The following is a 12355-nucleotide window of genomic DNA, read 5'->3' as shown; positions in this document are numbered from 1 at the left end:
GCGGGAGCTCAGAGAGGCCTGGAGGACCTATTCCCCACAAGGATGGGTGGCCAGTCGACACTGGTTTTCAGCTGGGACCTCAGCCAGGTCTTCAACTCTCTACCCAGCCTGTCCAGGTGGCAGGGTTGGGATTCTCATAGCATGGCATCTAGGCTCTGAAAGGAAGCATCTGGAAAGTGAGTGTTCCCAGAGACCAGACTCGGTGCCCATGATGTTTGCTCCTGTTCCAGGAGCCAAAATTTAGTCACATGGTCAAGCCGGGCCAAGAGTCAACATTAAAAGAGATCACAGAAGGGCACACGTACCAGAAAGTACAGTGCGCTGTGTGTGTGTGTGTGTGTGTGTGTGTGTGTGTGAGTGTGAGTGGGGGGGGTGCATAGATAATCTACCAAAGAGGTTAGAAATGGGGGACAAAACTTGTAGAGAAAACAAAGCTACACGGAGGTGAATTCAAAATTGAAATGGCTGTTGCTTCATTTATCTGAGACATTTTTTATGTAAATACAAATGCTCCACAAATAGCCAAGACTTTGTTGAAGAAGTGGAGCAAACATGGAGAATTTCCATTACCAGATATTAACCTTTACATGAAGTTAAATAATTAAGACAGCACAATAATGGGCGCAAACAGACAGACACAGGAGTGGAACAGAATAAAATCTCCAGTAATGCAAACATGCACAGGAATGCAATCAATTAATGAATTATTCTGGATGAATTCAATATCCACATTTTGGAAATATGAGTATTGATTCCTTCCTTGTATACATAAAATTCATTCCAGATATATTATAGATCTAAATGTAAAAGGAAAATTGTTGTAAATTCTAAAAAACAAGATTGAAGAACGGCTTAATGCCATAGCATAGGCAAAGATATTTTAAGATATTTAAGGGGTTCCTTCTGAATTTTCCCTTGTAATTGAGCTCCAGTTTCAAAGCATTGTGATCTGAGAATATGCAGGGAATAATCTCGGTCTTTTGGTATCGGTTGAGTCCTGATTTGTGACCCAGTATGTGATCTATTCTTGAGAAGGTTCCATGTGCACTTGAGAAGAATGAGTATTCTGTTGTTTTAGGGTGGAATGTTCTATATATATCTATGAGGAGTTCTTTATAGATCCTGGATATCAACAGACAAAAGGCTGATATCCAGGATCCATAAAGAACTCTTCAAACTCAACACACACAAAACAGATAATCATATCAAAAAAATGGGCAGAAGATATGAACAGACACTTCTCCAATGAAGACATACAAATGGCTATCAGACACATGAAAAAACTGTTCATCTTCACTAGCCATTAGGGAGATTCAAATTAAAACCACATTGAGATATCACCTTACACTGGTTAGAATGGCCAAAATTAGCAAGACAGGAAACAACATGTGTTGGAGAGGATGTGAAGAAAGGGGAACCCTCTTACACTGTTGGTGGGAATGCAAGTTAGTGCAGTCACTTTGGAGAACAGTGTGGGGATTCCTCAAGAAAATAAAAAGAAAGCTTCCCTATGACCCTGCCATTGCACTCCTGGGTATTTACCCCAAAGATACAGATGTAGTGAAAAGAAGGGCCTTCTGTACCCCAATGTTTATAGCAGCAATGGCCACAGTTGCCAAACTGTGGAAAGAACCAAGACGCCCTTCAACGGACGAATGGATAAGGAAGATGTGGTCCATATACACTATGGAGTATTATGCCTCCATCAGAAAGGACGAATACCCAACTTTTGTAGCAGCATGGATGGGACTGGAAGAGATTATGCTGAGTGAAATAAGTCAAGCAGAGAGAGTCAATTATCATATGGTTTCACTTATTTGTGGTGCATAACAAATAGCATGGAGGACATGGGGAGTTAGAGAGGAGAAGGGAGTTGGGGGAAATTGGAAGGGGAGGTGAACCATGAGAGACTATGGACCCTGAAAAACAATCTGAGGGTTTTGAAGTGGCGGGAGGGTGGGGGGTTTGGGGGAACCAGGTGGTGGGTATTGGGGAGGGCACAGATTGCATGGAGCACTGGGTGCGGTGCAAAAACAATGAATATTGTTATGCTGAAAATTAATTAATTAATTAATTAATTAATTTAAAAAGGATATTTAAGGGGAAACATACACTCACCATTAAGTATTTTTGAAAAGACAATTTGTCTGCGATGTAGTTAAGAATCTGTATTCATCAAAATACACCCATGAGGCAAGTGTGCAGGCCATAGGTGAGAGCAGATGATTGTGTCTGACGAATTACTCCTACACAGAATAAGTAAAGAAAGCTTTTATATCAGGAAGAAAAAGAAAAAATGGGCAAGTGGCTGAAAAATCAGTTGGCAACAAATTTTACCCAAAAGGCCAACACATGTGCGTTAATATGTGTTCAGCCTCTTGACTCACGCCAGGTCAGGCTGCGATGGGGTCCCAGGATGGCCCTGCGATGCCCAGAAAGCTAGAATAAACGGACTGCTGGGACTCAGTGCTGGTGAGAATGCGTCCTCTGGAGCAGCAGTTGTCATAAGCATCGTGTAAAACAGGTCGGCAATATCTACAGAAACAGAAAGGTACTTCACTGCCCAGAAACCCTCTCCCTCGGGAACAAGATCATGATCCACTAAGCCCAGTGTGGGGAGCAGCGTGGCGGCGCTGTTGACCACACAACTGGAAATAGCCCAGTGTTGTGTCACGTGGATGTGAATGCGTCCATGGAGGATGGTCGCGTCGTGGAATATGAAACAATGAGAGAACTAGATGAAATGGCAGACAAACCACAGAAAGATGGTCTTGAGTGACCCAACCCTGACATGAGATACACCCCATGTTGCGTGTGTGTGTGTGTTTGTGTATCATGTCAGCCTGTGTGCGAGGGTACTGTGTGTATGTGTGTGTGTGCGTGTATGTATGTGTGTATATGTGTTAGGTCAGTGTGTGGGCACACATATTGTGTATGCGTGTGGGTGTGTGTGTATCGTGTTAGCGTGTGTGCACATGGGCTTGTGCATTGTGCGTGAGCGTGTGCATATGCGTGTGTATTTCAAATACAGGAAAACCCACCTTTGGTGGTAGAAGTCAGGGTCGTGGTTACCATTGAGGGTGGGTGTTGTGACTGAGGGGACCCCTGGGGGCCTTGAGTCAGGGGGTGCCGTTATTTTTTAAATTTTCTCCTTGACCTGGATGGCAGTTACATGGGCAATTTTTACTTTATGAAAACTCATGCAGCTGTATATTTTTTTAATCTGGTCACTCTGGGGTTCAGTTTTATGCTCAAATTATTTCTAGAATGTTCTTTAGTTACTAGATATGTGATCATGGCATTCTGATCTGGAGCTGTTTCTGATGGTTGGACTTCTATGTCATTTCTTCCCTTCGTTATCAAACAATCCCCGAGCTCCTGCTGTGTGCTAGGGCACTGCTCCTGCCCCAGGAAGATTCTGTAAACAAAACCAGCAGAAAGTCCTTTTCTCCAGGAGCTTACATTTGGCTGGAATGGGAGAGGGCCTTGCTAAGCCTGAGGTTGTTTCCTGTAGGAAACAGTCTGAGGATCGTTTATAATACCTCCGTGTACCTCGTGGGTATGCCGATACGCTGAACAACCCAGTTATTGCGCCCAGAAGTGGCCCCAGGAAACAGACCCCTTCAGGAGCTGCCTTGTGAGACTGAATGGATGACATATTTGACACAGAAACGCAGTCTTTGCAGTGATGGGATGTGTGCCGCCAACTTCTGCAGCCGCCATGATGGGTGCAGGTGGAGGGCAAGATGGGGATGCCATAGGTGACTAGACGGCTCCGTGCCTGGGTTCCCAGTGGTGTTTGCCAAGATGAGAACATGGGCCGTCAGATTCAGACTGGCCTAGAGAGCCCGTCTAGAGAAAACGACAAACTTAAAGCCTTGAGTTCTCAGCTCAGACTACAGGTAGAAAACCAGAAAGTCTCTATGGCAATTGCAAAGTAACCACGTGCGTCCCATAGCAGCAGGACAGAGGTGGGTGTGGGCCAAGCCAGAGCCTGTAAGGGCCACTGATTCAGAGTGACAACGGGTTGGTAATTCTGTTAGGTAAGGATCCAGGACGGATGGCGAGAGGGGCCCTGGGAGAAAGGAACAGTCACACAAACGCATGTGAGCCTGGGAACACTGAGCTCTCTTTCCTCTGAACATTGCTTACGCTGAAAGCCATCCTTTGTCACGTGTGAGGGAGCGGCCTCTCCCTGCATCTACGAACACATTTAAAAAAACCAAAAAATGAAAAACAAAGTCTGATGACTTCACAAAAAGTGGTCGATTCACAGACGATGCCAGCTCTCCTCCAGACAACCCCCAGCATTCTTTGTCTCTGGGCTGATAACAAGAACTTCACTCCAGCCCAGCCAAAGTGGGGGAAGGGAAGTCCACTGTAGGAGGACGTGCGCCTCTGGACACCAGCCGAGCCACAGAGTGAGACTGTGCGGTGCTGATGCATGTGCAGGAGCATGTTCTCAGGGCATTAGGTCACAGGAGGTGACTAGGACGTTGGATTGTGCCAGATACATCGAGGTGAGGCTGCGGTCTGCACACCTGTGTCACCCAGCGTTCATTTAGTGAAGCCCGGCCCCCATGGTGAGGGCATCTGGAGGTGATCTGGAAGCCTGTGGCAGGGGATTAGGTCATGGGTCAAGAGCCCTCATGAGTGTCATTAGTGCCCTCATAAGAGTCCAGAGAGCTCCTTACCCCTGCCAGTGTGTGAGGATGCAGTGAGAGGTCTGCAACCTGGAAGAGCCACTCACCTGACCATGCTGCCCTCAACCTGGACTTCTGGCCAACAGAGCTGTGGTTTATAACCACTGGGTCTGTGGTGTTTTGCTACAACAGCTTGAACACACAGAGGCACTCATGAGGATGGGGATTTAATACGTTGGGTGGCAGTAACACTGTGCTTAGTTAGCTAACTAAGGACCATGCTCAACACTGGCAAATACCCAAAGAGCCCAGTGGGCAGGGACACCCCTGATGGAACCCCAGAGGGCCTGGAGCCAGTTAGAAGGGATTTCAGTGAGCCCATGAAATGCAACCTGCTTAGATACTTTGTAACCATCGTCCCTCCCAAAGGACACTCCCTTCATGAAGACACTAAGAAATGCCTCAGATGAGGGACACCAGCACCTCTGAACAGCTCTCTGATGATGGAGATGATGGTGAGAGGCACCAGGAAATAAGGCCCCAGATTTCAAAGGAATGGAGGATGGGCAGTGAGGGACTGGGTGGCAGGGCCCTCAGTTCCCAGACATAAGGTAGGCACCAGCACCACAGTAAGTATGGGGAGAAGAGATGTTTTCACATGTGGCGATGCCTCTTTGGACATGGAGATACCTGGATTTAAGTACTTGTGCAGAACTCCTGAAAATATATGCATAACAGAATTCCAGACCCAGCACACGTGCACTGAACTTGAGTCACCAAAGACTTGAGTCTTTCCCCGATTGGATCCCCACATAGAAGTCAGCTCACAGACCCAGACTCCCTTCCCAGAGAGGGAGGGTCTCCGTTAGAGGATGGATTTCAAAATGCAACCACAAGTGTGCACGGAGATGTGTGCTGCAGATTGTCCCCTGTCTGCTCAGGGATGTGTGTCCAGGAGACAGAAACATGGTCATGTGGTATTGAAGAGTTCGGCCTTCCCATCTTATGGGGAAGGGGATCCTTCTCAGGATTTTAAACAATGGTGTGACAGAGCACTGTCTATGCCGTATGACAGCTCTTCTGATCCCCAGCCTACAAGGTTCGGGGGCCTGAGCTAAAGAAAGTTTTCTCAACACAGGAAGTGGGGACTGGAGTCAAGACACACTTAAAGATGACAGCTGCCAAGCTCTGTTGGTGGGCTGGGTAGGAGAGTCTTGGGAGAGAAGCCAGGCATAAGGAGATGACTCTGAAGAAGGGATCATGGGACGTGAAGGCCATGGATGCACTCAGAGGAGCTTGAAATTCGGTGAACTAAATAGAGCCACTGAAGGATTATAAATGGGAATTAGATAATTAGGAATGCTGTCTTACCCTAAAGACACATGGCAGCTCCTACACAGTACGGCTATTGGTCAACTCTAGCAGAAACCTCCATCGGAGTGCATTCAGGTCATTGGCCTTTAAAAATGACTATTTGAAATGGAAACATATTTCTGCAAAAAAAAAGAAAAAAGATGGCTCAATTTCAGAAAATCTAGCAATGAGATTCAACACATTTACATGTTAAAGGAGAGGAAAGGAGTGAGCAACTTCACATGGGAAACGAAAAGGATTAACAAACACATATTCATGCAAGACAGCTCTCGCTAAAATAGGAGCATGCGGGGAGGAAAAATAATTTTACCTCCACCCTTCTAGGTTCTTGGCGGAGACATTCCCCTGCCCAGCCCCACCCGCCGCCAGCTCCCCGCTGTAATAAACGACAGAATAACAGGAGGAAAGAAAACAGAGGTTCAATAACATGCATACTTCCTGTCTTCAAGGGAGAGACCCAAGGAAACTAAGTAATTCCCCAGATGGCTAAAGCCACCACCTTAAATACCATCTTCCACTGAAGACAAAAGAAGATATTGAGCAGGGTGGTCATCAGTTATGGGAGGTTTCCAGGCAAAATCGTGAGGGACGGTATGGCTGTCATGCATACCATCTGTGGTTCATGTCTGTGCCTCCATCTTTGATAAAAGTTTCCGGAGATTTGGTCCTTCTTCTCTTCCTGGTACCCGGAGGGAGACGTGCTTGTGAATGGAGACCTCCTGGGAAGTGTAAAAGTCTCTTACAAAAGGTAACTTCCACTCAGTTTTCAGAGCTTCTCCTGCAACTTAAAGAACAGAGAAGCTGTTTCTTAAAAATAATCAGCCTAAAATAATCCTTATGCCAAAGAGGCATATTTTGGGGTGACAGATTCTGCTCTCCTTCAAATAAAATGAATTTCCTTACCTTGAAAGACAAAATAGGAGTTATGGAACAAAAATTTAATAGGTTTACAGATTTTATACACATGCCAGTTATTTAAAAATCAGTATAAGAACATCCAGGTGAACGGTAGGCAACTGAGAATAGTGATTCTCTCAAGGTCGGCAGGCCTCAGGACTCTAAAGGGGGCACATGGGCGGTTGTGGTCTGTCTGCCAACTTCTGTGTGTGTGATTTAAAAAGAGGAAATCTGGGGGTGTCTGGGTGGCTCAGTTGGTTAAGTGTCTGCCCTCAGCTTAGGTCATGATCTCAGAGTCCTGGGATCAAGCCCCACATTGGGGTCCCTGCTTAGGGAGGAGTCTGCTTCCCCCTTTCCCTTGCCCCTCCCCCTACTCGTGCACACACTCTCTGTCTCTCAAATAAACAATAAATAAAAAAATTTTAAAAAATAAAAAGAAGAAATCTGAAGCAGAATGGCCAAATATCGGGGTGCCTATGTAGCACTGTTGGTTAAGCGTCTAACTCTTGGTTTTGGCTCAGGTCATGATTTCAAGGTTGTGACTGAGCCCTGAGTCAGGCTGTGCACGCAACACGGAGTCTGCTTGAGATTCTTTCTCTCCCTCTCCCTCTGCCTCTCCCCCTAATTGCTCTCTCCCTCTCAAATAAAATAAATAAATAAATTCTTCAAAAAAAAAAAAGAGAAGTGTCATGTCAACTATCCATATAATACATGATACTGTTTTCTGAAATATTCTACATGTTTAAAATACCTAATAAACAACCAGGAGCACATATACCGCTTTAAAGAAACTATCTAGACAGCACACAGGTGTTTACAGCCACACGCCAGCGCCCCCCCCCCCCCCCCCCGCCCCAGCCGTTCCCCGCCCCGCCCCCAGCTCCGAAATCCTCTGTACCTGCGAGTGTTTGGCCTCAGCGGAGGCAGACAGTACGCGCGCTTCTGCACCTTGAGGTTTTCCCCCACTCGGCGCGGAACCTCATGCATCCCGATGCGGAAGGACGCTAGCCTGGCCGCCTGGTGTCCTCCCCAGGGTGCCGTCGTCCCTGTCTGCGGACCTCCCGAGGCCTCACCTTCCCAGCAGCTGCTCTCATCACCGCCCCTCCTCTCTTCTGGCCTTTCCCTTGCCCACACCCTTGACCCGCTAGCGCTTCCCCGGTGCGCGATAAACACGTCGCGAGACCTGCGGTGCAACGCAGCACCCCTGGCCGGGGTGCGTTGTGCAGGGGAGCAAAACCGCCAAGTGCGCGTGTCTCCTCTTAAACGCACTTAGGCCAAAAACAAACAAAAAAGGAAAACAAAGGGACAGAAAGAAACGTTGGGAGGTGGCAGGTGTGCTCGTCACCTTGACGGTGGGAACGGCTTCCCAGCTGTCCGCAGGGGTCATCAGACTGCACCGGGGAATAAGAGCGCGGCCTCCCCAAGGCTGTTACCAAAAATACATTCCCAGGGGCTCCCGGTGAGTCAATGCCTTGAGCGCCCGACTCTAGATTTCCGCTCAGGTCATGGTATCGGGGCTCAGGCCGGTCCCGCCTCCCCCCAGGCGCTGTCAGTGAGACCACAGACGTCCCCGCGGTGACCGTGAAGACAGCACTAACCACACCACTAACCGTTAAGCATTGGGCAGACGCGTACTTTGGGAGAATTAACTCATTTAGTAACAACCTGTGAAGTGCTCTCGTGCCCCCACTTCACACATGAAACCGCGGCCTGGAGGTTGCGTGGCGCGCCCGGGGCAGCAGGTGCAGGAGGAGGTGAAGAAGGCCCCGCGGCGCGCTCCGCATCCTGCAGGGATGCGTCTCACGGGGTCCGCCCGCAGCCGCCCGCAGCCGCCCGCAGAGCGGAGGCCGCGGAAGCTCTTTGCTGCCCCCTGCTGACTGTCAGGAGCAGTGCGGCGCGGGGCGTGGGGTTGCGGGCCGCCCGCCTGGGATTGCGGGATCTGGTCTGCCAGAGGCTCTCCTGATGCAGCTCCGTTAAGCGGCGGGCGCTCTCTCCCAACTTAAATCAGAATCCCCAGAGGAGGGACCCTGGAACCTGCAACCTTAATAAGTGCTTCCGTGGATCTTTATTATCAGGCGTGTCTGGAGAAATCCAGATGCGACAGGGAGCCTGTGTTTGGGACCCAGCCAGAAGGGCTTCGGGGCTCAGCGGGGCCCTCCCTACGGCCCTCCCACCCGCTCCTCCCTCCAACCGCCCGTGGCCCATCACCATCCATCTCTGAGCATCGCCCACTTTCCGATTCGTGGTCGCTACTCCTGCAGCTGGAGGGTTCTGTGGCGTGGACGGAGGGGATGCTGGCCACATAATGCGGGCCCCATTCTCTTTTTATGCGTGGGGGGGGGGATAGTACCGAAAAGAGGAGGAGGAGGAGGAGGAGGGAGTTAACTGCTCTTGGCAATTTCTGGGTTTTGCCGAGTCCTTAGGGCTTCTTTCTTGGACTTCAGACTTTCTCTTCCTCCCCTAGGCAGGTGTCCTCAGAAGCGGCCCCGCTGCTCCTCAGACACGCGGGCATCTCTTAAGGCAGTAGCCATGCTGCGTTGTGCGGATCCTCCTAGGCCCGGCGTGGTGGAAGGCTGGCATGGAGGGGTCTGGGTGCCTGGGCGGGAAAGAGAGCAGAAATCCTGAAGGAAGAAGAGAAACCCGAGAAGGGAGTGAGGGGCGAGGACTCTCCACCAGAACTCGACGCTTATTCCTCCCACGTGTGACTGACAGATACGAATTGTCTTTATTTCAGGGGCGCAGAGTGGGGCTTTGATACATGGACACATTACGGACTGATCACCTCCGTCTAGCTAATTAGGTCACCGTCACCTCACACGTCTGCCTCTGTGCACCTGCGTGAGGACACCTGAGATCTGCTTTCCGGGCAAGCGCCAAGGACAGAGCCTCCTTAGCCGCGCGCCTCGGGGTCTGCTGTAAGGGTCCTGTGACCTGGGAGCGGGTGTGGCCTCTAGAGCCCCTCCTCCCACCCCCTCCTCCCCCATCACCTGGGCCTCACCATGGCCCAGAGCACAAAGGAGAGTCGTTGCTTCGAGAAAGTGCCTTCACCTGCAGGGGGGTCACTACCGCCTTGAGATGAGAGTGGACTGAAGGGAAGGAAGGCCGCGAGCCTTTTCGGAGACTCGCCCTCCCCACCCCTGGATGCCAGCATCCAGGACTCGCTCATCCTGGCCACAGGCTCTGGGCTGGCCCCAGACACCGCCCCGCCCCTCCCCTCCCCTCCGCTCCCCTCCCCTTTCCCTTTGTCCTCCCCCCCACTCTCCCCTTCCCTTCCTTTTCTCCCTTTCCTCCCCTTCCGCAGCAGGATAAGGCGCACAGTATAACTTGTTTTTTCCTCAGGAAGACTGGGCTGGGACCCTGTTAGGCTCAAGTCACGGGACAGTCACCTCCCAGGAAATGATGGGCATAGTTCTGAGATGGCTCCAGCTCCGAAGCCCTGCCCCTGCCCCTCTCCCTCCCCTCTCCTGGGCTCTGGCCTGGGCAATGGCAAAGAACCCTCATGCCCTCTCCTCACTTCTCACGCTTGGTGCCCTAAACCTCTCCCACAGGGTACCCAGTCCCTCTCCTCAAAGACCCAACTTCTGAGCAGTGTGGCATACCCCTCCACACCCCACAGCATGTTGAAGTGCCCTTAGGTGCCTAGGACCTGCTCCACGGTCCACCTTCAGAGCAGGTTGCACCAGACAGGGGTATGTGGGCATCAGGTCTCTAGTCTGTTTTCATTATGATTTATTGCAGTGGCCCTGAGTTCTCATCAAGGGCCATCAGCTAATACTGTTGTTGCTTCATTATTATTAATATTTTCTAAAAGGGTTGCATAGCTTTTTATCTTCAAACACAAAAGTAGCTACCAACTTCCTCAAAAGGTTTTAGATCAGGACTTAGTAAATGGTGTACATATGTATCTATCCATGAATGACGACACCCAGCTTCTAAGAGCTTGTTATTACAGTAGTCTACAAAGTATCTCTGCATCGTAGAAATCATTAACCCCAATCTTATAGGTGATCATGGGATAATTACTCACTAAACACACACACACACACACACACACAGAGCAGACGACCCCACTGGTTTTTGGTTTGTGCCATCTTCCCACACCAAGGGGTAAAAATCTGTGAACACGAGGACTCTGGAGAGCGTCCTGGTCAGCAGTCCTCGGAGGTCCCGCTACAAACAGGCACGGCCCAGAGATGGAGGAAAAGATCACTTACAGTTATTGATTAGATTTTTAGTGAATGTTCCAGACAGACTTACAAATATATTCAGGACTTGTCACCTTGTCTCATCAGCTCTCGGCGGTGATCTTGGCTCTGACAGTAGCCACTGAATGACAACAGCAGGCTTTTCCATTTCTCTGGAGCTCAGTTTCCCCAGCTCTAGAATGGGAGGGTGGGGAGAGACTCAGGAGTTATGGCCCTGAGGCAGAGCCTCTGTTCCTATTCGGCTGTTTGGCCCAGAGACAAGGTGTCTGGTCCAGGAAACACCAGGAAGGCAGTCCCATTGAGCACATTTTAAATATGCATGAAAGTGTGACTCCTGTTTGGTTAAATGATGCCAGTCTCCGCTAACATGGTCCCCATTCCAGTTCATGGTGCAGACTGACAGTGAGGACCAGAATGCTCAACGGGCAGGGCAAGTGGACCTGAGGTGGGGGTACGAAGCCGGCTTCCTGCGCCCTCCCCGCATTGAATGTCAAGATCTTTAATGAGAAGGATATGCTGGTAAGTTCCCAGGTCTGCCACTTCCAGCTCTGTGACTGAGCAAATCATGTAACCTTTCTGAGCTTCAGTTTGCTCACCTACGATTTCTCAGAGGGAAGAGGAATACTTTTACTTGGAGGTTACCTTGAACATGGACATTTGGAAAGAAGTTAGTAAGAAGTTAGAGCCCATGGTTTGATGGGACAAAGAGGTGACCATCCTTTGGAAAGTAGAGCATTGCACACACAGTGGTTCACATGCATAGACTGGATGTTCATTATTATTACTACTCTCTGACACTTTTGGGTCTATAGGAAAGTGGGTCTTACAAGATAGTGGAAGTTTTGACTCTTAAAATTATAGAAAAGAATTCAAGTTGGCTTGGAATTGGAACAGTGATTCTGAGATACCTGCTAGAGGCCAGGTCACACCCTCCACACCCTCCGCTCCCATTTCTCTTCTCCCACTTATTTCCATCCTGCCCTCTCTCCTCTTTTGTTCTTCTCCTCTATCTTTGCCCCCCTGTCCTCCCTTTTTTTTTTCTGTCTCCCTTTGCAATATAGCACTATAGGGCCAGATATAGGATGCGGGAATGTAAAGTGTTTCCTTTCCCTTAAGACCTTTCCTGCTCCTGTCTCCTCAGGTCACAGAGGGGATGATCAAGAGAGGAGGCAGCATGTGGTCAACCCCAGCGGTCACCTGCGGAGAATACCTTCTACTTCAGCCACAGTGAAGAAC

Source organism: Mustela erminea, chromosome 16 (genome assembly GCF_009829155.1).
Source record: "Mustela erminea isolate mMusErm1 chromosome 16, mMusErm1.Pri, whole genome shotgun sequence".
Taxonomy (NCBI): domain Eukaryota; kingdom Metazoa; phylum Chordata; class Mammalia; order Carnivora; family Mustelidae; genus Mustela; species Mustela erminea.
This window is presented reverse-complemented; position numbering follows the sequence as displayed.